The sequence below is a fragment of the Salvelinus sp. IW2-2015 genome, linkage group LG26 (assembly GCF_002910315.2).
Source record: "Salvelinus sp. IW2-2015 linkage group LG26, ASM291031v2, whole genome shotgun sequence".
NCBI classification, from domain to species: domain Eukaryota; kingdom Metazoa; phylum Chordata; class Actinopteri; order Salmoniformes; family Salmonidae; genus Salvelinus; species Salvelinus sp. IW2-2015.
In genome coordinates, this window is record NC_036866.1 from 33725195 (window position 1) to 33751931 (window position 26737).

General features: G+C 44.4%; 1 long non-coding RNA gene across 2 annotated transcripts; it reads right to left on the reverse strand.

Moving 5' to 3' along the window:
* Positions 1–597: 597 nt before the first annotated feature.
* On the reverse strand, positions 598–26484 carry LOC111953035 (uncharacterized). Of its 2 annotated transcripts, none has more exons than XR_002875802.1 (3): positions 26418–26484; positions 21746–21869; positions 598–1193 (listed from the first exon to the last, which is right to left on the reverse strand). It is a non-coding gene; the product is annotated as an uncharacterized lncRNA (long non-coding RNA). The 2 variants fall into 2 exon arrangements; XR_002875801.2 differs by lacking the exon at positions 26418–26484 and adding an exon at positions 23990–24089.
* Between the last annotated feature and the right edge of the window lie 253 nt (positions 26485–26737).

A 26737-nucleotide genomic window follows, 5' to 3' on the forward strand; every position in this document is an offset into this window, starting at 1 on the left:
AAGGGGGAGATATTGGAGTCAATGTTCGGCCCATCAAATCAGACCTACACTGTATAATCCTAAACCTGATTTGGTGTCAGAAAATGGAGTCACTTATCAAGTCTGTCAAGCCTGGAATTAGGAGTAGCCTCTAGTAGAGTAAACAACTCCATCAAAACAAGTCTAACTTCAGATTTAACCTACTTGAGAAATAACTGCGTTAAATATGAGAATATTCAATTAAATTATATTTACTAATTGACGTACATTTTATGTTCCTGAGGCCACCATTGTTTCTCACTCCCACCTGCATAAACTAGTTTGTTATATGAAAAAGTGGGAGCTGTATCCCAACCCATGGTGCTGTCCAAGGTACTGATACAAGAGGACTAAACGATAGGTTGTTTGCTTTGCACTATGGACAGCTCCAAAGAGGTGGGTTTCTCTCAGCATGGTAGCCTATATTACAATTGTTTTAATCACCCATACCCCTGTGCTACTTTTCTCATTCTAGTTTGAGGCAGGTGTCCTTAGTCCCACTCCCCACCCAATGTGTTCTTTTGGTTCTCCACATTTGCTATCACTTAAAAGATTGATGAACATGAAGCAAGACACAAATGATCATTGTACATCATTTAATTGACAACAATGTGGAATCACTTTCTTCAGGGTTTGTAAAGAGCAATGCCACACACACACACACACACACACACACACACACACACCACACACACAGCACACACACACACACACACACACACACACACACACACACACACACACACACACACACACACACACACACACACACACACACAGCAGAGTTTGAATGTCACTTGTGACTTGAGAGCATAAGTGAGTTTATGATTTTCATTATTATTATTAAATTGAATCAGTGAAAGAACAACAAATTCAGAAAGTAATGTGTCAATGTATTCCATTAAAATATCAGATTTCTCCAGTATTTTCTAGTCTCTTGTGATTTTTGCCAAAGTATATTTTTAAGCATCCTCTTGCATAATCTTCCATAGTCTTCCCTCTAGCTTGTTGTGTCCTCTGGTTCCGTGAACAGTGTAGGCTACTCTAGCTCCTCATGCCAGATGTAGAAACTGACTATGACAAGTGACAGAGATGGTTTAACTGTCTAATGGTTGTTTGGTCCATACCAGGATCCCAATAGGGTATGCAGAATCCTGACGACTCCATATCCAGACCTGAGAATATGACAGAAATAATTATTAAGAACACGCACATATACACTATACAGTAAAAGTCAAACGTTTGAACAACACCTACTCATTCAAGGGTTTTTCTCTATTTTTACTATTTTTTACATTGTAGAATAATAGTGAAGACATCAAAACTATGAAATAACACATATGGAATCATGTTGTAACCAAAAAAGTTTTAACAAATCAAAATATGCTTTATATTTGAGATACTTCAAAGTAGCCATCCTTTGCCTTGTGACAGCTTTGCACACTTTTAGGATTCTCTCAACCAGCTTCATGATGTAGTCACCTGGAATGCATTTCAATTAGCAGGTGCGCCTTGTTAAAAGTTCCTTGTGGAATTCCTTTCCTTCTTAATGCGTTTGAGCCAATTTTTCCTTGGGTCACTATATCTATTTTGCCAATTTGGATTGATCCCCTCTACCACACGGAACCCCACTACACGGAACCCCACTAACCTACGAGACGGAAACGCACGAGGTATCTACAAACAGACCCCCATCCTATGCTGCTACCGATAGCCATATACCCGGCCAGCTGTCTGGATCGCCACGACCCCAACCAACCTCTACTCACTGGACCCTTATGATCACTCGATTAGCATGCCTCTCCTTAATGTAAATATGCCTTGTCCATTGCTGTTCTGGTTAGTGTTTATTGGCTTATTTCACTGTAGAGATTCTAGCCCTGCTCTCTTATACCATATCCAACCTCTCAGTTCCACCACCCACATATGCGATGACATCACCTGGTTTCAATGATGTTTCTAGAGACAATATCTCTCTCATCATCACTCAATACCTAGGTTTACCTCCACTGTTATTCACATCCTACCATACCTTGTCTGTACATTATTCCTTTAAACTATTTTATCGCCCCCAGAAACTTCCTTTTACTCTCTGTTCTAGTAGCTCTAGGCGACCAATTCTCATAGCTTTTAGCCGTACCTTATCCTACTCCTCCTCTGTTCCTCTGGTGATGTAGAGGTGAATCCAGGCCCTGCAGTACCTGGCTCCACTCCTATTCCCCAGGCGCTCTCTTTGATGACTTCTGTAACCGTAATAGCCTTGGCTTCATGCATGTTAAATTAGAAGCCTCCTCCCTAAGTTTGTTTTGTTCACTGCTTTAGCACACTCTGCAACCCGGATGTTTTAGCCGTGTCTGAATCCTGGCTTAGAAAGACCACCAAAAATTCAGACATTTTCTATCCCAATTACAGATTTTCAGACAAGATAGACGGCCAAGGGGGCGGTGTTGCAATCTACTGCAAAGACTGCCTGCAGATTCTGTTATACTATCCAGGTCTGTTCCCAAACAATTTGAACTTCTACTTTTAAAAATTCACCTCTCTAAAAACAAGTTCTCTCACCGTTGCCGCCTGCTATAGACCACCCTCTGCCCCAGCTGTGCTCTGGACACTATATTGTGAACTGATTGCCCCCATCTATCTTCAGAGCTCGTGCTGCTAGCCGACCTAAATTTGAACATGCTCAACACCCCCAGCCACCCTACAATCTAAGCTTGATGCCCTCAATCTCACACAAATGATCAATGAACCTACCAGGTACCACCCCAATTCCGTAAACACGGGTACCCTCATAGACATCATCCTAACAAACTTGCCCTCCAAATACCTCTGCTGTTTTCAACACAAGATCTCAGCGATCACTGCCTCATTGCCTGCATCCGTAATGGGTCAACGGTCAAACGACCTCCACTCATCACTGTCAAACGCTCCCTGAAACACTTCAGCGAGCAGGCCTTTCTAATCGACCTGGCCGGGGTATCCTGGAAGGATATTGATCTCATCCCGTCAGTAGAGGATGCCTGGTCATTTTTTAAAATGCCTTCCTCACCATCTTGAATAAGCATGCCCCATTCAAGAAATTTAGAACCAGGAACAGATATAGCCCTTGGTTCTCTCCTGTCCTGACTGCCCTTAACCAACAGAAAAACATCCATGGCGTTCTGCATTAGCATCGAACAGCCCCCGTGATATGCAACTTTTCAGGGAAGCAGAAACCAATATACACAGGCAGTTAGAACAGCCAAGGCTAGCTTTTTCAAGGCAGAATTTGCTTCCTGCAACACAAATTCAAAAAAGTTCTGGGACACCGTAAAGTCCATGGAGAATAAGAACACCTCCTCCCAGCTTCCAACCGCGCTGAAGATAGGAAACACTGTCACCACCGACAAATCCACTATAATTGAGAATTTCAATAAGCATTTTTCTACGGCTGGCCATGCTTTCCACCTGGCTACCCCTACCCCGGACAACAGCACTGCCCTCTCCCTCTGCTACTCGCCCAAGCCTTCCCCATTTTCTCTTTCTCCCAAATACAGTCAGCTGATGTTCTAAATGAGCTGCAAATCTGCCCTTACAAATCAGCCGGGCTAGATAATCTGGACCCTTTCTTTCTAAAACTATCTGCTGAAATTGTTGCCACCCCTATTACTAGCCTCTTCAACCTCTCTTTCGTGTCGTCTGAGATCCCCAAAGATTGGAAGGCAGCTGCGGTTATCCCCTCTCTTCAAAGGGGGGGACACCCTTGACCCTAACTGCTACAGACCTATATCTATCCTACCCTGCCTTTCTAAGGTCTTCGAAAGCCAAGTCAACAAACAGATTACCGACCATTTCGAATCCCACCAACCTTCTCCGCTATGCAATCTGGTTTCAGAGCTGGTCATGGGTGCACCTCAGCCACGCTCAAGGTCATAAACGATCATCGTAACCGCCATCGATAGGAAACAATACTGTGCAGCCGTATTCATTGACCTGGCCAAGGCTTTTGACTCTGTCAATCACCACATCCTCATTGGCAGACTCGACAGCCTTGGTTTCTCTAATGATTGCCTCGCCTGGTTCACCACTACTTCTCTGATCGAGTTCAGTGTGTCAAATCGGGGGTCTGTTTCCGGGCCTCTGGCAGTCTCTATGGGGTGCCAACAGGGTTCAATCTTGGACCGACTCTCTTCTCTGTTTCATCAATGATGTCGCTCTTGCTGCTGGTGATTCTCTGATCCACCTCTACGCAGACGACACTATTCTGTATACTTCTGGCCCTTCTTTTGACACTGTGTTAACAACCCTCCAGGCGAGCTTCAATGATACAACTCTCCTTCCGTGGCCTCCAACTGCTCTTAAATACAAGTAAAACCAAATGCATGCTCTTCAACCGATCGCTGCCTGCTCCTGCCCGCCTGTCCAACATCACTACTTTGGACGGCTCTGACTTAGAATATGTGGACAACTACAAACCCTAGGTGTCTGGTTAGACTGTAAACTCTCCTTCCAGACTCACATCAAACATCTCCAACCCCAAAGTCAAATCTAGAATTGGCTTCCTATTCCGCAACAAAGCATCCTTTACTCATGCTGCCAAACATACCCTTGTAAAACTGACCATCCTACCAATCCTCGACTTCGGTGATGTCATTTACAAAATAGCCTCAAAACCCTACTCAATAAATTGGATGCAGTCTATCACAGTGCCATCCGTTTTGTCACCAGCCCCATATACTACCCACCACTGCGACCTGTACACTCTCGTTGGCTGGCCCTCGCTTCATACCGTCGCCAAACCCACTGGTTCCAGGTCATCTACAAGACCCTGCTAGGTAAAGTCCCCCTTATCTCAGCTCGCTGGTCACCATAGCAGCACCTACCTGTAGCACGCGCTCCAGCAGGTATATCTCTCTAGTCACCCCAAAACCAATTCTTCCTTTGGACGCCTCTCCTTCCAGTTCTCTTGCCAATGACTGGAACGAACTACAAAATCTCTGAAACTGGAAACACCTATCTCCCTCACTAGCTTTAAGCACCAGCTGTCAGAGCAGCTCATAGATTACTGCACCTGTACATAACCCATCTACAATTTGCCCAAACAACTACCTCTTTACCTACTGTTTTATTTATTAATTTATTTTGCTCCTTTGCACCCCATTATTTCTGTCTCTACTTTGCACTTTCTTCCACTGCAAAACCAACCATTCAGTGTTTTTTTTAGTTTTTATTTAACTTGCTGTGTTGTACTCACTTCGCCTCCATGGCCTTTTATATTTTTAATTTATTTATACATATATTTGTTTGCCTTCACCTCCCTTATCTCACCTCACTTGCTCACATTGTATATAGACTTATTTTTTTTCACTGTATTATTGACTATATGTTTGTTTTACTCCATGTGTAACTATGTGTTGTTGTATGTGTCGAACTGCTTTGCTTTATCTTGGCCAGGTCGCAATTGTAAATGAGAACGTGTTCTCAATTTGCCTACCTGGTTAAATAAAGGTTAAATAAAATAAAAAAAAATAAAAAAAAATCAGTTGTGTTGTTACAAGGTATGGGTGGGATATAGAAAATAGCCCTATTTGGTAAAAGACCAAGTCCATATTATAGCAAGAACAGCTCAAATAAGCTAAGAGAAACAACAGTCCATCATTACTTTAAGACATGAAGGTCAGTCAATAAAGAACATTTCAAGAACTTTGAGAAGAAGTTTCATCAAGTGCAGTCGCAAAAACCATCAGGCGCTATGATTAAACTGGCTCTCATGAGGAGGAAAGGATGACCCAGAAAAACCTCTGCTGCAGAGATAAATGCACCTTAGATTGCAGCCCAAATAAATGCTTCACAGAGTTCAAGTAACAGACACATCTCAACATCAACAGTTCAGAGGAAACTGCGTGAATCAGGCCTTCATGGTTAAATTGCTGCAAAGAAACCACTACTAAAGGACACCAATAAGAAGAGACTTGCTTGGGCCAAGAAACACGAGCAATGGACATAAGACCGGTGGAAATCTGTCCTTTGGTCTGATGAGTCCAAATTTGACACAAAGTAGGTAAACGGAATACCTCTGCATGTGTGGTTCCCACCGTGAAGCATGGAGGAGGAGGTGTGATGGTGTGGGGTGCTTTGCTGGTGACACTGTCAGTGATTTATTTAGAATTCAAGGTACACTTAACCAGCTACCACATCATTATGCAGCGATACGCCATCCCATCTGGTTTGGGCTTAGTGGGACTATCATTTGTTTTTCAACAGGACAATTACCCAAAACACACCTCCAGGCTGTGTAAGGGCTATTTGACCAAGAAGGAGAGTGATGGAGTGCTGCATCAGATGACCTGACTTCCACAATCCCCCGACCTCAACCCAATTGAGATGGTTTGGGATGAGTTGGACCGCAGATTGAAGGAAAAGCAGCCAACAAGTGCTCAGCATATGTGGGTACTCCTTCAAGACTGTTGGAAAAGCATTCCTCATGAAGCTGGTTGAGAGAATGCAAAGCTGTCATCAAGGAAAAGGGTGGCTACTTCTAAAATCTAAAATCTAAAATATTTTTTGGGTTGCTACATGATTCCATATGTGTTATTTCATAGTTGTTATGTCTTCACTATTATTCTACAATGTAGAAAATAGTAAAAATAAAGAAAAACCCTTGAATGAGTAGGTGTGTCCAAACTTTTGACGGGTACTGTGTATACAAAAGTATTTGAACACCCCTTCAAATTAGATGATTCGGCTATTTCAGTCACACCAGTTGCTGACAGGTGGATAAAATCGAGCACACAGCCATGCAATCCCCATAGGAAAACATTGGCAGTAGAATGGCCTTACTGAAGAGCTCAGTGACTTTCAACATGGCACTGTCATAGGATGCCACCTTTCCAACAAGTCAGTTTGTCAAATTTCTGCCCTGCTAGAGCTTCCCCGGTCAACTGTAAGTGCTGTTATTGTGAAGTGGAAACATCTAGGAGCAACAACGTCTCAGCCGTGAAGTGGTAGGCCACACAACTCACTGAACGAGACTGCCGAGTACTGAAGCAAGAAGTGCGTAAAAATAATTTGCCCCCGGTTGCAACACTCACTACCGAGTTCCACACTGCCTCTGGATGCAACGTCAGCACAATAACTGTTCGTCGGGAGCTTCATGAAATGGGTTTCCAAGGCCGAGCAGCCGCACACAAACCTAAGATCACCATGCGCAATGCCAAGCGTCGGCTGGGGTGGTGTAAAGCGTGCCACCATTGGACTCTCTCTCTCGAGTGATGAATCACGCTTCACCATCTGGCAGTCCGAGGGACAACTCTGGGTTTGGCGGCAGCCAGGAGAATGCTATCTGCCCGAATACATAGTGCCAACTGTAAAGTTTGGTGGAGGAGGAATAATGGTGTGGGGCTGTTTTTTATGGTTCGGGCTAGGCTCCTTAGTTCCAGTGAAGGGAAATCTTAATAATACAGCATACAATGACATTCTAGACTATTCTGTGCTTCAACTTTGTGGAACAGTTTGGAGAAGGCCCTATCCTGTTTCAGCATGACAATGCCCCCGTGGACAAAGCGAGGTCCATACAGAAATTATTTGTCAAGATCGGTGTAAAATAACTTGACTGGCCTGCACAGAGCCCTGACCTCAACTCCATTTAACACCTTTGGGATGAATTGGAACGCCGACTGTGAGCCAGGCCTAATTGCCCAACATCATTAATGCTCATTAATGCTTTTGTGGGTAAGTGAAAGCAAGTCCCCGCAGCAATGTTCTAGTGGAAATCTAGTGGAAAGTCTTCCCAGAAGAATGGAGGCTGGTATAGCAGCAAAGGGGGAACCAGCTCCATATTAATGGCCACAATTTTGGAATGAGATGTCCACATACTTTTGGTCATGTAGTGTATATAATGCACACATTTTTCACAAAAAAGGGGAAGACTACAAAGAGACCCAAAACGAAAAACTTTTTTGATATCACTCACTTCTTCAGTATACCTTGTCCTCCGAAACCAGACATTGAACCCACCAATTTAACAGTACTGCAGCCCACTCTCAGCCATTTAACAGTACTGCAGCCCACTCTCAGCCATTTAACAGTACTGCAGCCCACTCTCACCCATTTAACAGTACTGCAGCCAACTCTCACCCATTTAACACTACTGCAGCCCACTCTCACCCATTTAACAGTACTGCAGCCCACTCTCACCCATTTAACACTAGCTGCAGCTCACTCTCACCATTCTAACAGTACTGCAGCCCACTCTAACCCATTTAACACTACTGCAGCCCACTCTTCACCCCATTTAACAGTACTGCAGCCCCTCTCACCCATTTAACAGAACTGCAGCCCACCTCTCACCCATTTAACAGAACTGCAGCCCACTCTAACCCATAAACAGTACTGCAGTCTCACTCTCATCCACTTAACAAACTGCAGCCCACTCTCACCATTTAAACAGAACTGCCAGCCCACTCTCACCCATTCTAACGAGTACTGCAGCCCACTCTCACCCATTTAACAGAACTGCAGCCCACTCTCACCCATTAACAGTTTACTACAGCTCACTTCTCATCCACTTAACAGAACTGCAGCCCACTCTCACCCATTTCAACAAGAACTGCAGCCCATCTCATCCACTAACAGAACTGCCAGGCCCACTCTTCACCCATTTAACAGTACTGACAGCCCCCACTCTCACCCATTTAAACAGAACTGCAGCCCACTCCACCCATTTACACTACTGCAGCCCACTCTCACCCATCTAACAGTACTGCAGCCCACTCTCACCCATTTAACAGAACTGCAGCCCACTCTCACCCATTTAACAGTACTGCAGCTCACTCTCAATCCACTTAACAGAACTGCAGCCCACTCTCACCCATTTAACAGAACTGCAGCTCCACTCTCATCCACTTAACAGAACTGCAGCCCACTCTCACCCATTAACAGAACTGCAGCCACTCTCACCCATTTAACAGTGCTGTAGCCCACTCTCAGCCATTTAAACAGTATGCAGCCCACTCCACCCATTTAGCAGAACTGCAGCCCACTCACCCATTTAACAGAACTGCAGCCCACTCTCACCCATTTAACAGAACTGCAGCCCACTCCACCCATTAACAAACTGCAGCCCACTCTCACCCATTAACAGAACTGCAGCTCACTCCATTCCAACTAACAGAACTGCAGCCCACTCTCACCAATTAACAGAACTGCAAGCCCACTCTCACCCATTTAACAGTGCTTAGCCCACTCTCAGCCACTTAACAGAACTGCAGCCCACTCCTCACCCATTTAGCAGAACTGCAGCCCCAGCTCTCACCCAATTTAACAGAACTGCAGCCCACTCGTCACCCATTTTAACAGGAACTGCAGTCCCACTCTCACCCATTTAACAGAACTGCAGCCCACTCTCACCCATTTAACAGAACTGCAGCCCACTCTCACCCATTTAACAGAACTGCAGCCCACACATATCTGACAAACAAACAGCATTATGAACAACAATATCTGGAATATTTTCCATGTTGGCAAGCTAATAGCAACCTCAGATGCTTAATTACGAAGCAGACACCCTACAGGATTGTACTTTAAATGCATGATAGCAACCTCCACAGTACACTATCCTTATTTACGCTACATAAACATAATTTATCTTTATCTTTTATTCATTTTAGACACTTCCAGACATTTATTCAAATCTGAAATGCAAACTGAAATGCACTGAAACGCAAACAGTATTTTCCCCCCTTTCTGCAAATAGGCCCTGCATGCACTGCATTGCATGTTGTTCCTCTCCTCCATTTTAACTCTGTATACATGGAGCTCTGTAGGCTTTACTCACTTCAGGGAGCCGGCCCAAACTCTTTCTCTGTCAATTTTCATCCACTCCCCCATTCAAACAGTCCCTTTCTGTCGCCAACCCCACAATGCAGGGTTTGTCCTTGCTCTCTTTGTCCACCTCTGATATCTTTTTTGACTGCTCCCTCTCCTCAGACACTATGCAGCATATGCAAATAGAGGCCCTTTTATTCGCCAGACCCCTCCCCTGAACGGGAACAACCATGAAGGGGACCACACTCGCATACAAACAGAGAGGTGTAGAAATACATAAGCAAAAAGCCTGTACATGCACTTACAGAAACACACACACACAGACTCACAAACACAAACACTGAAACAAATAGACTGATATACCAGTTATTTTACACTGAAAAGTGAAAATTCTCTCTGTCTGGTCTTACCACATCCATAAAGTGGTTCTGTAACACTAGAGTTTTATGCCATCCAAATACTTCTCAATTCAACACAACAATATAACACAATACAACAGAAGCATACTACCTCAAAAATACGTAGGCAAAGCATGCAGTGAGTGGCAGAGGGAAAAGTTAGAATACAGGGTGGAGGATGTATGGATTCTCTTCTATAGGGTGAGGGTGTTGAGTCTAGACAGGGATCAAAGGTGGGGGGTGGGGTACCCTACACAGATCTACAGAGGGGTAGACTGAGGGAGGGGCCAGACTGAAGCTATGGAGCGTAGACTGAGTATTTGAGGTTTGGAGGAAGACAGTGAGCTTATGGGGGACTAGACTGTGTGTCTGAAGTTGGGGTGCAGGTTGTGGGAGGATAGACTGGAGTTATGGTAAGGAGGTGTCTGATAAACATAAAGCAGTCCTTCCCTCAGAGCTGACATTCCAAAGCTCTGGGCCTGTGCCTTCTGTGAGTGTGCGTTTGTGTGTGTGTGTGTGTTGAGGGGCTGATGTGCAGCCTACTCCCACCCATTTAGACAGCTCTGACAGCTTGGCCTTTTCACGGGTGCATTGCTGAGCCAGCTGGCTTCCCTTCCTTAGCAACCTCCACAGGGGTCAAAGGGCACCCCCCCACCCAACCACCTCCAAGACCACCTCTCCCACTGGCCAGAGACCAGACAGCTTGGCAGCCATGAACTTGAGCTTGACGAACTTGACCTATACTACAAGAATACGTTGAAACAAAAAAGCATGCACATTGCATCACGTGATCAGACGTGGATATTTGATCCGTCAAATAATGATCCAAATCAGATAATAATCTAGAATCAGTAATACAATGATCAAAATGGAGAAGGAACCAATACGCAGTGTCAGCAAGGACTGAGAGCTAGAAATCTATACAGTGCTATACTTAACACTGAAACTGAGACTCCTCTTTCTAAGTGTTCCTCACTTCTCTCAGTTGCAAATCTGCAGTATTTCAGAGAGGGATCGACACAATCATTACAGAACTGTAGATAGTACTATACAGTAGCTGTACATCTTCAATCAGATTAAGAACATGCAAAGAAAGAAACAGGTCACTCTCAAGACCTCCCACCACCCCACCTCCAAACTCCATCTTCCCCTAGTGTGATTATAATATGAGTACTGTATTAAAAGCTCAGTCACCTAATTCTCCTCTACTTTCATTAGAGCACAGAAGATCCCTGCTCCGGGACTCTGGGGGCAGACAGACATAATCTGAAAAGCGCTGGATGTAGAAACTTCTCCTGTGTATTCCTCTATAAGATACTTAAAGACAAGGCTTTGTGCTAGATTACTACCGGCCAGAGTTGTATTAGGGAGCCCTGATGAGGCCAAGCCCTGACCCACATTGGACTTCCACCCCCCCTTCAGACCCCCACCCCCCCCCCCCCCCCCCCCCCCCCCCCCCACACACACACACGCACACGTGAGCCAGGCTTAATATATATCACAGTGAGCCATTAAAACATTAATACTATCCACACAGCGAGAGGTGAATCCAGATAGGTAACTGGGGAGATGTACTTATTTCATTAACTGTTTGTGGGCTACATTACTCATGTACAGAATGGGAACTGTGGGAACACACAAGATCAGTTTATGGTATGACTCTCACTCACTGAAATACCTCCAAACATGAAATAATAGTTTTTCTAAATAATAATATAATATCCAAAAAGCTCAAACAACAGTACTACGATTCAGTTAATGCTAGGCTACAATATCTCTAATTTCTTCCATTCCTTTTCAGGACATACACAGTCATCTGTGGCGGCCACCAAAACATATACAGTCACTCCCCTATGTCAGGAGCATTCAACTCTTACCCTACGAGGTCCGGAGCCAGCTGGTTTTCGGTTCTACCTGATAATGAATTGCACCCATTTGGTGTCCCAGGTCTAAATCAGTCTCTGATGAAAAAATGCAGTGGAACTGGCTCCGAGGTCCAGAGTTGAGTTTGAGGGCCCTATATGGATAATTACGTTTGTTCAGAGATTAAGGGGAAAACTTTGGCTGATGTATCCATACACGGGAGGGGTAATCTTGCGGAAACTATGATCCCAAATTGTTCTTAAAACATGTCTTAGTGCCACTGACCTCTCTGACCAATCACTGATTGGACATGGCCACCGTTTTGATTGAAAGCTTTAAAATTAAAGTATTCCTCCTTAAGCACCTCAATACCGATGCGTTATAATCACTTCAGTTCATAGGTCAACTCTCAAACTATACCACATTTGACATGTTTTGGATCACTTTGGTATTTTCTGTTATAGTTGATTTTCTGTTCAGGTAGAAGTTTATGTTTTACGTCTATACCAAATTCACATGATCTGGAACTGTAGAACAGAATGTATTTTATATGAACTAACTGTGTTCTTTCCTAAATGCAAATATGGCTTAGTGTCTCATTAAAGAAAACACACAGGGGAACATTGTTTGTCTGTGAACACTGAACAGATGTGCATGGACAGTACTGGGGCTGGGTGGGGGGTCTAGATACCTTTTGAATGCATGCATGCTTCCAGTATTTGAAAGAAAAACCTGTCTCCTTTAAATGCTAGTGTAGTGACCATGAATACATTTAGATTGCCTCACAAATCTGCCTCGTCGCTGACTCTCTTTGGCCACTGTGCCAACGACTGTAGCATCTGTCACATAGAGCTGACCCCCCACCCCATCCCACCCCCCACCCCATCCCACCCCCCACCGCACACACAGACACACAGACACACCCTCAATAACTCCCCCTACTTCTCCATTACTGACATGCAATTAAATGCATACAGGTCCTTTGATTGAGCTTGCGTCTCGCTGTTCCTCTGCTTACAGTAGCTTCTGCTCCACGCGGGGAGGCGGAGGGAAAGAAACATGGCCACTCACCCAATACACACTATCATGTGTCTCTCTCCCCCTCCCTCTTAGCATCTTTCAGCCTCTCCCTGCCCCTCTCTTTCCTCTCCTTTCCACCAATCTGTCTTTTACCTCTTTTCGATGAGCAACTGTCGACATTTCAAAGTGGCGTTCTATAGCTGTTTTTAGTCTGTTCAAAAACAGATTGTCTGTCAGACATATTTTCTTCCTCTCTTTGTTTGCTATAACACACTCTTATAGAAAAGCGATTAAGTGTCATCTGAGTGAATTCTCTCTCTCTTTCTGTCCCCTTTATCATAGTTTCACATATGCAGTATATAAGACAGACAGCCCTAACACAGTTACAGTATATAAAGAGCTGTGCACATCATTCATCTGAATAAGAAGGGTAATACTTTATGGGCCGGTTTCCTGGATCCAGATTAAGTCTGTTCCTGGACTGAAAAGCATACTCAATAAAGAATCTCTACTAGTGCCTTTTAGTCCAGGACTAGTCATAATGCTGTTCTGGGAAACCAGCTTTGTAAATATAAATGAGACATTGATTAAACCTGCATGATGAAGGAGATGGATGATGAGTCAACTGTTTCAACACACCTTGCAGGTCCGCTGAAAGTACTCAGTCATTCAATACATCACTTTTCATCTACTTCAACCAAATGAACTACTATACCATTAGATTCCCTCTGATACATCCAGTGGTCTCAGTGGGTTTTCTCTATCTATACCTGGTTCCTCTGTGGAACCTGCTCCATGCACCCCAGAGATAAACAGAGAAAAATTAGGTAGACAAGTAGAGCTTGGCAGAGAGGAAACACGTCAGACCCACTGATAACACTGAAACACTCCCTGCCTTTTTTGTCTCAGACAAACTCAGACTTAAATCTATTTTTACCACTAAAGCAACAACAAAACAATCCAGAACATAAAATACTAATTGTGATGAGTAACATTTCAACTGTAATGCGACTTATATTTCTATCATATGCCTTTGCCAGCTTGTGTATATTGTGTACATTGTTAGCGTACATACTGTATAACGGCAGTAAAATCTCCTATATGTTTGTCAAAGTATTTCCCAGTCCACAGCAATGTCCCTCTCAGTCATGCAGAGCAGACTGAATAGACTAATGAACCCAGTCAGGTGGCACTCTAGTGTGTGAACCTAACTCCACCCACCACTCCTCACCCATCCAATCAACATATCAAATGCACATATTAAAACACACACCGCACACACATTAAACCCAGTCGCTCACAAGACTATCCTGATCGGTTAAAACATTATAATGTCTGTGGCATCTGCTCATAGTCTAGTCTGGAGGGCCTTTCCCACCCTGCCCCCCGGCCCCAGGCCCTCCAGACCCAGGCCTCGCCTCACCACCAGCCCTCACAATAGTGGGAAAGCAGGGGCTTTTTTTGGGGGGGGGGGGGTGAACAGCCTTTGAGGGGGAGAGAGAGTGGGGATGAATAATAATGTGAAAACGCAGGCCTCTGTTCATTAACACGCGAACGCAGGCTGCAGCTGCACACATTAGCCCTTAACGCAGACTCTCTCTCTTGGCCTCACTGCTTTTCGCTCTCTCGCTCTCTCTCTTGCCCTGTTTCAGGTTGATGCAGAAACCGCCAGGGGCACAGGGTGGCATTTATACCAGACTTAAGTCTGATTTTGGTGTGTGCTTGTGCGTGTGTTTTGCATGTCTGACCATGTCTGCCTGTGCACTTCATTCATGAATCAAGACAGTTGTGCAATGTAGGCAATGCTATTTCTACAGTTTTTGTGATTATAATAGCTCCATTACATGTCTCATCATCAATATTTGGGAGTAGAGTATACAGAAACGAGGGAGTAATTTGGCAGTAAAGTATGCTCACACAGATGCACACACACACACACACACCCCACATACAAACTTGATTCTAAAAAAGATGAATGTAGATTAATTTGAATCAATTAATAATTTGTAAATTGTCCTTGATGTGTGTTTGATAATCTCACACAATATCTGAATAATTATTCCATATCAGTAATCATTTATTTACACAGTAGGTACATGTGAGTTTGATGTAGTAAGATACTACATGTCATGTTTTGTCATTTATTTTCATGTCTTGTCCCTGTGCTTCCCTCTGCTGGTCTTATTAGGTTCTTTCCCTCTTTCTCTCTCTCTCTCTCCYCCTCCCTCTCTCCCTCTCCCGCTCTCTCTCTCTATCGTTCCGTTCCTGCTCCCAGCTGTTTCTCATTCTCCTAACGACCTCATTTACTCTTTCACACCTGTCCCCTATTTTGCCCTCTGATTAGAGTCCCTATTTCTCCCTCTGTTTTCCGCTCCTGTCCTTGTCGGATTCTTGTTGATGGTTGCTGTCCTGCGTCCTGTTCCGCCCTGTCGTGTTTTTGCCTGGAATAAAGACTCTGTTTCTTTAAGTCGCTTTTGGGTCCGCATTAATCAGCATAACAGAAGAATCCGACCAAGATGGACCCAGCGACTATGGATTCTCTCAACACTGCCGTCGAGTTCCAGGGAGCAATGCTCGGCAGACACGAGCAGGAATTGTTGCTGCTCGTCATGCCGTTGAAACCCTGGCCGCTCAGGTCTCCGATCTCTCTGGACAGTTTCAGAGTCTTCGTCTCGCTGCCACCAGATACTTCCTGGTCTTCCAAGTCTCCGAACCTAGGGTAATAACCCACCTTGTTACTCTGGGCAGCCCACTGAGTGTCGCTCCTTTCTCACCCAGTGTGATATTGTGTTCTCTCTCCAGCCCAACACGTACTCAAGAGAGAGAGCTCGGATCGCTTACGTCATATCACTCCTTACTGGTCGGGCTCGGGAGTGGGGCACAGCCATCTGGGAGGCAAGGCTGAGTGTTCTATCGATTATCTGAACTTTAAAGAGGAGATGATACGGGTTTTGATCGTTCAGTTTTTGGGAAGGAGCTTCCAGGGTCCTGGCTTCCCTATGTCAAGGTGATCGATCCATAACGGATTACTCTATAGAGTTTGCCACTCTTGCTGCCTCCAGTGACTGGAACGAGCCGGCGTTGCTCGCTTGTTTTCTGGAGGGACTCCACGCTGAGGTTAAGGATGAGATTCTCTCCCGGGAGGTTCCTTCCAGCGTGGACTCTTTGATTGCACTCGCCATCCGTATAGAACGACGGGTAGATCTTCGTCACCGAGCTCGTGGAGGAGAGCTCGCGTTAACGGTGTTTCCCCTCTCCGCATCTCAACCATCTCCTCCCCCCGGCTCAGAGACTGAGCCCATGCAGCTGGGAGGTATTCGCATCTCGACTAAGAGAGGGGAACGGAGAACACCAACCGCCTTTGCCTCTATTGCGTTGCTCTGGACATTTTGTCATGTCATCCAGTAAAAGGCCAGAGCTCATCAGTAAGCGGAGGCTACTGGTGAGCGCTTACACTCAAGTCTCTCATCAAGATCCTGTACTACCTTGTCGGTCCATCTACGCTGGACCGGTTCGGCTGCTTCCTGCAGTGCTTGATAGACTCTGGGGCTGAGGGTTGTTTTATGACGAAGCATGGGCTCGGAAACATGACATTCCTCTCAGACAGTTAGAGAAATCCACGCCATGTTCGCCTTAGATGGTAGTCCTCTTCCCAGTATCAGATGTGAGACACTACCTTTAACCCCACAGTATCTGGTAATCACAGTGAGACTATTTCATTTTTGATTTTTCGTTCACCTTTTACACCTGTTGTTTTGGGTCATCCCTGGCTAGTATGTCATAATCCTTCTATTAATTGGACTAGTAATTCTATCCTATCCTGGAACGTTTCTTGTCATGTGAAGTGTTTAATGTCTGCTATCCCTCCTGTTTCTTCTGTCCCTCTACTCAGGAGGAACCTGGTGATTTGTCAGGAGTGCCGGAGGAATATCATGATCTGCGCACGGTCTTCAGTCGTCCAGAGCCAACTCCCTTCCTCCTCACCGGTCATGATGTTGGATTGATCTCCTTCCGGGGACCACTCCCCCTCGGGGTAGACTATACTCTCTGTCGGCTCCCGAACGTAAGGCTCTCGAGGATTATCTGTCTGTTTTCTCTCGACGCCGGTACCGTGGTGCCTTCTTCCTCTCCCGCCGGAGCGGTTTTTCTTTGTTAAGAAGAAGGACGGTACTCTGCGCCCTGCGTGGATTATCGAGGGCTGAATGACATAACGGTTAAGAATCGTTATCCGCTTCCCCTTATGTCGTCAGCCTTCGAGATTTTGCAGGAGCCAGGTTCTTTACTAAGTTGGACCTTCGTAACGCTTACCATCTCGTACGCATCAGAGGGGGGACGAGTGGAAGACAGCGTTTAACACTCCGTTAGGGCATTTTGAATACCGGGTTTTGCCGTTCGGTCTCGCAAATGCTCCAGCTGTCTTTCAGGCATTAGTTAATGATGTACTGAGAGACATGCTGAACATCTTTGTTTCGTTTACCTGACGATATCCTGATTTTTTCACCGTCTCTCGAGATTCATGTTCAGCACGTTCGACGTGTACTCCAGCGCCTTTTAGAGAATTGTCTCTACGTGAAGGCTGAGAAGTGCGCCTTTCATGTCTCCTCTGTCACATTTCTCGGTTCTGTTATTTCCGCTGAAGGCATTCAGATGGATCCGCTAAGGTCCAGGCTGTCAGCGATTGGCCCGTTCCTAAGTCACGTGTCGAGTTGCAGCGCTTTCTCGGTTTCGCTAATTTCTATCGGCGTTTCATTCGTAATTTCGGTCAAGTGGCTGCCCCTCTCACAGCTCTGACTTCCGTCAAGTCTTGCTTTAAGTGGTCCGGTTCCGCCCAGGGAGCTTTTGATCTCCTCAAGAAGCGTTTTACATCCGCCCCTATCCTTGTTACTCCTGACGTCACTAAACAATTCATGTCGAGGTTGACGCTTCAGAGGTGGCGTGGAGCCATTCTGTCCCAGCGCTTCCATTCTGACGATAAGGTCCATCCTTGCGCTTACTTTTCTCATCGCCTGTTCGCCATCGGAACGCAACTATGATGTGGGTAACCGCGAACTGCTCGCCATCCGCTTAGCCATAGGCGAATGGCGACAGTGGTTGGAGGGGCGACCGTCCCTTTTGTCGTTTGGACTGACCATAAGAACCTTGAGTACATCCGTTCGGCCAAACGACTTAATGCACGTCAAGCTCGTTGGGCGTTGTTTTTCGCTCGTTTCGAGTTCGTGATTTCCTATCGCCCGCGGAAAATAGAACACCAAGCCTGATGCCTTATCTCGTCTCTTTAGTTCTCGTGGCTTCTACCGACCCCGAGGGGATTCTCCCTGAAGGGCGTGTTGTCGGGTTGACTGTCTGGGGAATTGAGAGACAGGTAAAACAAGCACTCACCCACACTGCGCGCGCGCGCGCTTGTCCTAGTAACCTTCTGTCGTCCTGTCTCTACTCGTCTGGCTGTTCTTCAGTGGGCTCACTCTGCCAAGTTAGCTGGCCACCCCGGCGTTCGGGGTACGCTTGCTTCTATTCGCCAGCGGTTTTGGTGGCCTACTCAGGAGCGTGACACGCGCCGTTTCGTGGCTGCTTGTTCGGACTGCGCGCAGACTAAGTCAGGTAACTCTCCTCTGCCGGTCGTCTCAGACCGCTTCCCATTCCTTCTCGACCATGGTCTCACATCCCTTAGACTTATTACCGGTCTGCCTTCGTCTGCGGGGAAGACTGTGATTCTTACGGTTATCGATAGGTTCTCTAAGGCGGCACATTTCATTCCCCTCGCTAAGCTTCCTTCCGCTAAGGAGACGGCACAGATCATCATTGAGAATGTGTTCAGAATTCATGGCCTCCCGTTAGACGCCGTTTCAGACAGAGGTCCGCAATTCACGTCACAGTTTTGGAGGGAGTTCTGTCGTTTGATCGGTGCTTCCGTCAGTCTCTCTTCCGGGTTTCATCCCCAATCTAACGGTCAAGCAGAAAGGCCAATCAGTCGATTGGTCGCATATTACGCAGCCTTTCGTTTCGAAACCTGCGTCTTGGGCAGAACAGCTCCCCTGGGCTGAGTACGCTCATAACTCGCTTCCTTCGTCTGCTACCGGGCTATCTCCGTTTCAGAGTAGTCTTGGGTACCAGCCTCCTCTGTCTCGTCCCAGCTCGCCGAATCCAGCGTTCCCTCCGCTCAGGCTTTTGTCCAACGTGTTGAGCGCACCTGGAGGAGGGTCAGGTCTGCACTTTGCCGTTACAGGGCGCAGACTGTGAGAGCCGCCAATAAACGTAGGATAAGGAGTCCTAGGTATTGTCGCGGTCAGAGAGTGTGGCTTTCACTCGCAACCTCCCCCTTACGACAGCTTCTCGCAAGTTGACTCCGCGGTTCATTGGTCCGTTCCGTGTCCTCAGGTCGTCAATCCTGTCGCTGTGCGACTGCTTCTTCCGCGACATCTTCGTCGCGTCCACCCTGTCTTCCATGTTTCCGTGTCAAGCCTTTTCTTCGCGTCCCCGTTCGGCTTCCCTCCCCCCCCCCGTCCTTGTCGAGGCGCACCTATTTACAAGGTACGGAAGATCATGGATATGCGTTCTCGGGGACGTGGTCACCAGTACTTAGTGGATTGGGAGGGTTACGGTCCTGAGAGAGGAGTTGGGTTCCATCTCGGGACGTGCTGGACCGTTCGTTGATTGATGATTTCCTCCGTTGCCGCCAGGGTTCCTCCTCGAGTGCGCCAGGAGGCGCTCGGTGAGTGGGGGGTACTGTCATGTTTTGTCATTTATTTTCATGTCTTGTCCCTGTGCTTCCCTCTGCTGGTCTTATTAGGTTCTTTCCCTCTTTCTCTCTCTCTCTCTCCCCCTCCCTCTCTCCCTCTCTCTCTCCTATCGTTCCGTTCCTGACCCAGCTGTTTCTCATTCTCCTAACGACCTCATTTACTCTTTCACACCTGTCCCCTATTTTGCCCTCTGATTAGAGTCCCTATTTCTCCCTCTGTTTTCCGCTCCTGTCCTTGTCGGATTCTTGTTTGATGTTTGCTGTCCTGCGTCCTTGTTCCGCCCTGTCGTGTTTTTGCCTGGAATAAAGACTCTGTTTCTTTAAGTCGCTTTTGGGTCCGCATTAATCAGCATAACACTACAACTGTACTGTATAATTTGGAGCACTATATTAGTCTGAACAAAAACGTCATGAGAAAAAAACAAATAAGTTTGAGAATTAATCTTATAGAAAAAATCTATTTAGCAGGTATCTGTAGTAGATTATCAATGAAACATTTTAAACCCCATTCAAAATCCCTCGTTACAAACTACTTGCATCAAGCAAGACAACCATCAACACAACCCACACTAGAATACTTCCCGAGCGCACTAAGCCTTTCAGAACAAAATGTCCCTGCCCGCAGTCTTTTTCATGTAATTTTTTTAATCATCACTGTATGTCGAATAAATCACTATGTCTGTTTATTTCATGTAAATAACTCAAACTATTTCTTCTAATTTCTTTTCCTGTGCCTCCTTTTGCCATTGAAATGCTCAGTCTGATCATGTGGGCAACAGACGAGTGGCCCCCCTCTTGACAGCGGAGAGAAATGTTTTAAGTTTAAGAGTTAATTTTGTGCATTCCTACACATTTTGTCATGGGGTGTAGAGAAAATGTTGCCGTTTTAAAGCAAGTTTGATGCAATTCTACACATTTTGCCATGGGGCGGAGAGAATATTTTGCAATTTTATAACACATTTCATGCAATTCTACTTATTTTGACATGAGGTGAAGAGGAATGTTTGTTTTTAATATGATATCTGAGTGAGACTGATTAACAAAATAAATAGGGGGCCCCCCCGGCCTGTAATTTGACCATGATAACAAGTTTTGATAGCTGGCAGTTAAATTAACTTAGCAATCAAAAAAAATGTTTTGCTGACATGGGCTAATTAATTGATTATCAGTGACTGATATAACTAGAGAAAAACTGTTGATGCACAATGAAATTTAGAATTTGCACCTTGCGCATTCTACTATTCTAACTCGCAACAGTAGGTTGAGACCCCGACTGAGTTTTTTTTTTACCTCACTTACCCCTTCAAAGAATGAGGATCCATATGCATATAAAAGATGGACTGGTTATTGGTCAGAGTGATCTGATCAGATTGTGATGTCATGCTGTGGGCCAAAAATTCCATTACACCTGAACAGGCTGAAATTCTATGATCATAATTTTCACAATTTCAGGGTGTTATTTTGACGTCATAGTGTGGAAATATCTTCTTTAAAAAAAGAAGGAAATCACGTTTTTGACTGCACTGCTCCTTTAAAATATTACATAACATAATCAAGGTCTTCTCAGAATAGCATATCCTATTTGAGCGAGAGGAATAGGCCTTCCTTCCTCTACTGTAAAGAGTAAAAAGCTGCCAAGAGAAAATTGTAGGCTTTCTGCAATCCTCCAATCGGTGCCAGCTCATTCACTTTGTTTGCCACCCAGCCCCCTGCCTCCTTCTCCTCGCCCCAACCCCTTCTCTTTTAATTAATAGTATCAGATAGGCGAGGGAAGAAGACCATGTGTGATGTGGGAGGAAATAGGGAATATCCCCCCTGTCTCTCTCTTCACCACCCCCTAACAATTTTGCACCCCCATTCCCACTCCCACCTCTGGTACCCAACAGAGGACCATGATGCAACTCACCTCGTGTGCCAGCCCAGCCATCTTAGGTACCGCGGCAACGTCTCCCAAGATGGCTCCTTTCTCTCCTCTTTCAGCACCCATCCGGCGGGGACCCGGCACAGTCTTTGTCCCCTTTTTTGTCTCCCTGTTGGCAGTACAGATGACATTAGAGGCTGGTGGGTAAGGGGGTGGCAATTTCCAGACAGTTTCATCCTCCTCTTTCTCTTTTTGCGGTGATTCTGTCCCCTTTTTGTGCTCCTTGATCACATCAAGTTGTGAACAAGTCACCTGTGGAGAAAGCAGGTGGACGAGAAAAACATACACCATGATATTTGGTGATTATTACCAATTCAAAACCATGGCAACTACCTCTTCAGATTATTTTTAAGAGGCAATGTGGATGCACAATTCCTCTAGTTCATTAAAATGTTAACATATAGAGCATTTAAAAACGACACTACAGAAACCCATTCTGCTTCAATTGAATAATTTTATGACATACATCTATACACACTCTACTTACACTGATGTGCTTTTGTTGTTGGCTGCCTGAGGAGTTGTCTGACTCGTGCATTAAATTGATACAGCTGGGGATGTCAGTGATGTAACAGCGTGTGACTGACATGTGCAGAACCCAGCATGCTGTTGGTCAATATCTTAACCCATTACCAGTGCATGATGACTAATGCAAAAGGATTTAAAGCTAGTACGGATAACACATGCACGCCTCTCCCAGGAATTTCTCCCCAAGTCATCCTTATTACATCATCCACCCAAGCTAACAACACCACAATTAATGAAATCAAAGGAAATCTATATTATTGCAAGACTTTGTGATGGCATACAGAATGCCCTGACTATACCGTAAAGACCACACTGAGTGAAAGCTCGTTCCAGGCCTGCAAGGTAAAAGAACTAGGACTTTTACATAAATCCAATCTCCCTATCTGAATCAAAGCAATTAGCCAGGCCTGGGCTGACAGTGAGCCTGCTGCAGCAGGTAGTTAAAGGGATGAATGAAAACTCATCTCACTTTAGTGCTCTCTAGGCTTTACAATCTCAGTTGCTTAATTCTCTGGCCAAATCACACAAAGTAGGTGAAGTAGAAAGTTAAGAAGTGCAGGCCCTGTATCCTGGATGTCCATGCCCTTGTTATTGAGAGGACACAATGTATTGGTAGAATTACTCCCAAGGTCTCAGACACTTCAATTTTAACTGCAGTTTGCAAGTGTTTTTCTTACCCATGGGTGTATTCTTAGAGTAGGCTTACTTTTACCATTCACATTTAGTTGCATTTCTAGTGTATTGCATATTCAAATAGCCTACACTGCCTAGAACACGTAGTGCTTTATTAGACTAGTTTAGCCTACACTCTTATTTGGCCATTCTTTCAAACATCCTTTAATTTTTCGTTTTCCTAATGGCTTGAATAAGGAATAGGCCTACTGTAATATTTTTTGCAAAATGTAAGAGATGAATTTAAGTTAGAAGGCTTATTTGTGTGAATAGTGGTGGCCATGGCAAAGTGCTGGCAGGGTGGTGGTTGAACGTGGCGGTTTAACTTAATACGCAGCCAGAGAGCACGCGCCCTTCTCTCCCTGTGGGCGCGAGTTGTTTTGCATTCAGCACCATGTTCTAGAACGGGCTGAATGGATAGCTCCCGCGTAGAAGACAAACTAATCCAAACACATCGAAACAGATTCATACCTCGTCAGTGACTGCGACTAATGCCACCAACCAACATCGGGCCCTAATAGGCATAGGCCTATATTAACAAATGTAATCGAGTCATGTGCTTGTTGTAATAGCTTTTATGGCAGCCTTAGCCATTATCAAAAATGCAAAGACGTGGTATTTACTTAGATTACCCTATGCGAAAAGTTTTAAATGTAAAGAGAGGCCTGTAGTCCTTATTAGGCCACAAACATGGTCATAAGAACAGCGCACACCCTTACCACAAAGGAAACAGCCAAAAAGGCATAGAAAAACGAACAAATGTCCTCAAGCCAATCGAGGCGGGCATACATTAAGGAATGTTACGATGTCAGAGTTCGGATAAAAGTAGGCTAGGCCTACATCTGCTCATATTTTGTTTACTGAAATTAAAAAGGCAGCCATTTCAAATAAATTGTTGATTTTGTTTGATTATATTTGTAACCATAAATATTAAAAACACTATAATGTTTAACAAATTACATTGCAAGCATTGTGACAACAAAGACGTTTATTATTTTTTTACAATTAACAACATGACGTGTTGCTTACCTTTGAGGTGGAACTTGGCGAAACTTGTTAGAAGGCCTAATTAGTTGTAGGTATACCCTAGGCCTTATTTCCTACCTGACCGTGAATGTGGAAGTAATTTCTACTTTCGGTTATCTAGCTTTATGACAGGTATTTAACACTCATACAGCTAGATAACCAAAGACAGAAACCGACCTCCGGTTCACATGCATTTTCGTAGACTACTTTGTCTTGCTGCCTCGTACTCATGATCGATTGGTGAGCGGTAGTGATGACGTGCTTCATCCGACACCTTGAGAGAGGAAGGAATGATAGATATGATTTAAATTTCGTATGACCATATTAAATGTTCTTTTACCAATGATGGCCAAAAATAATTGGGGAAAATATTCTATTATATTCTAGAGATGTCCATTTATTCTATTCGGAGATGTTCATGTAGCGTAAGGACAGGACACTGACAGCGAGTCATCAAATTCATTTTTAAAGGACCAATAAGGACAAGATAGACCTGAATAAACATTGACTATAAGTGAGTGGCGTTTATACAGTTAGGCCTGTTATTACAATATATAGCACCATCTGTCAGGCTATGGCAACAAAAAGGCTGATTGGCCTTATCATTGATAGGCATAGGCCTATCATTCGATTATATTTAGTTTTCTAATCATTATTAGGAAGTTCATCAACAAGTAGGCTAGAAAACGTATAGAGTTACACTCGATGTGAGTTAAAAAATGTGATTGCCTTTAATTGAAGGGGGAAAAAATATATTTGTGGGCCTACCTTACCAATCCAAACAAACTCAGTTCGAACAAAGTGGCTAATTTATTGTTCTACGATAAAGAGAGTTTGTAAAATGTGCGCATGGGACCTGGTTATGTTGGGCCTATATATAAATGATCTGTCGCCAGAATTAAATTAATCAAGTAGCTTATCTTAATTTAGGAGATATCACCACAGCATTGTGGAGATGTTGGAGATGATTCCTTGTCAATTTAAAAGCTTTTCATTTATCTCAGAGACAGAAAAAAACATTTCCTGATGTGTCTAGTATCAAATCATAGTCTAGTAAAGTAGCCTGCGTTATATCTTGAAAATGACAATTGTATTCTTAGTAAGTAATCCAGTAAATGTGATGTTACAAGTGTTGATTAATTGGCATGACACTGGCCTAACCAACAGGTGCTTTGTTACATTTCATTAGGCTAATATTAATGGACAATGCTTACACAGAAATAAACTATTCAACTTCCACTGGAAATAGGCAATATGACTCAAAGAGATGTGAATAGCTTACATTTTATTTACTAAATGACTTATTAGTTGTGTAAAGGTGTAGGCTGCATAGGGCCTACTGATTTTGTTTGCATTTGGACAGTTATTTTCCTTCTATCCATTAATATACAATTTACTGAACAACAACCAAACTTAAGAGTTCCTTGTCTGTAATCAAATTAACTAAATGTGAATAAAGACAATCAAAAGCAGGCTTACAAGTTCTTCCTAGTCGCAATACGAACCATTGTTTGTTTGTATTTTAAGAACAACAACACTATTAGACTTAGCTGTGAAAACTATTTTTAAAGAATGAATGATTTGTCTATATGTCACTGTTTAGAAGTTTAGCATATTTAAAGGATGACTTGGACGTGAAACTGAATTTGAGACAGCGCGGCTATAACGCATGATATGGCGAATATATCGTGTAGGACTCGGCCCTCATGCTGTCTTCAGTTCAAGCACGTTCCGATTTACAAACCACCAACCCGTTTACAAACATACAAGATAGAAAAGAAGGACTAGGCTATATAATAGACCATAATTCAAACGCTAGTAATATGATTGTCGAGTTGCCTTTGTGTGCCCCTAGGCCTGGTCACTTTTATTGAGAGTTCTTGCCAATGACCTAGTTCTGAATCAAGGGCTATATTCACATCAAAAGCAAGGCTATAGCCTGGATAGGAAAATCACAGTATTCTAATCTATTAGCCTACTGAAAATTGCACAGTACATTGTTATAACACTTTCGACAAGAATGTCGGCTACTTTTCTATTCGATGTAAATAAATAACAATATATTATAATGTACCCGATGCCAGAAGCGCAAGCCTATTTATAACCAAGGCACAACAAAAATTCGATAATTGTAAGTAAAAGGTGACCACCAGCAAACCAGACACATCCAAGGCAGCAGGCAGACCATGGACATGACGAGAGAACAGATTCCTTGAAAGGTGCAATCCATCCTTATTTAAGATACCCTGTATGTTTGCAGTGATGCCGCTATAGCTTACTTGTGTTTAAGTCCTAGATTAAGAACTATATTTTTGGAATCCCCCTTTTTCAATCTTCAGTTCTATCTTTCCCTCCACGTGCGTATGCTATGTCTAGTTAACTCGCGCTCTCGCTCCTCATCTGTCCGACCTATCATTGCATTAATACGCACCGTCTTCTCCCCCTAGTCCGTCTCCTTCCCTAGTCCTCCGAGCTCTAGCCTACTCACTTCGTGCGCGCATCCTGTGGTGACAATTTTCGCACACCGTGACGCCATTCCAGTGGCAGGTTGTTGTATGTCCAATCACAGAACCCGATGAAAACGAAGGTTTTTGTAAGTGCGCATGTGTTGGTAAGGTGCATGGGGTTGGGAGTCCTTCTGTAAATGTCTTATTAACAATCATTGAGTATCTCCATTGTCAAATCAGTGCAAATTGCTGCACAGTTTGGAATCCAAATGTGCCAGTTTTTGAAGCGTTATTCTTTATTCTT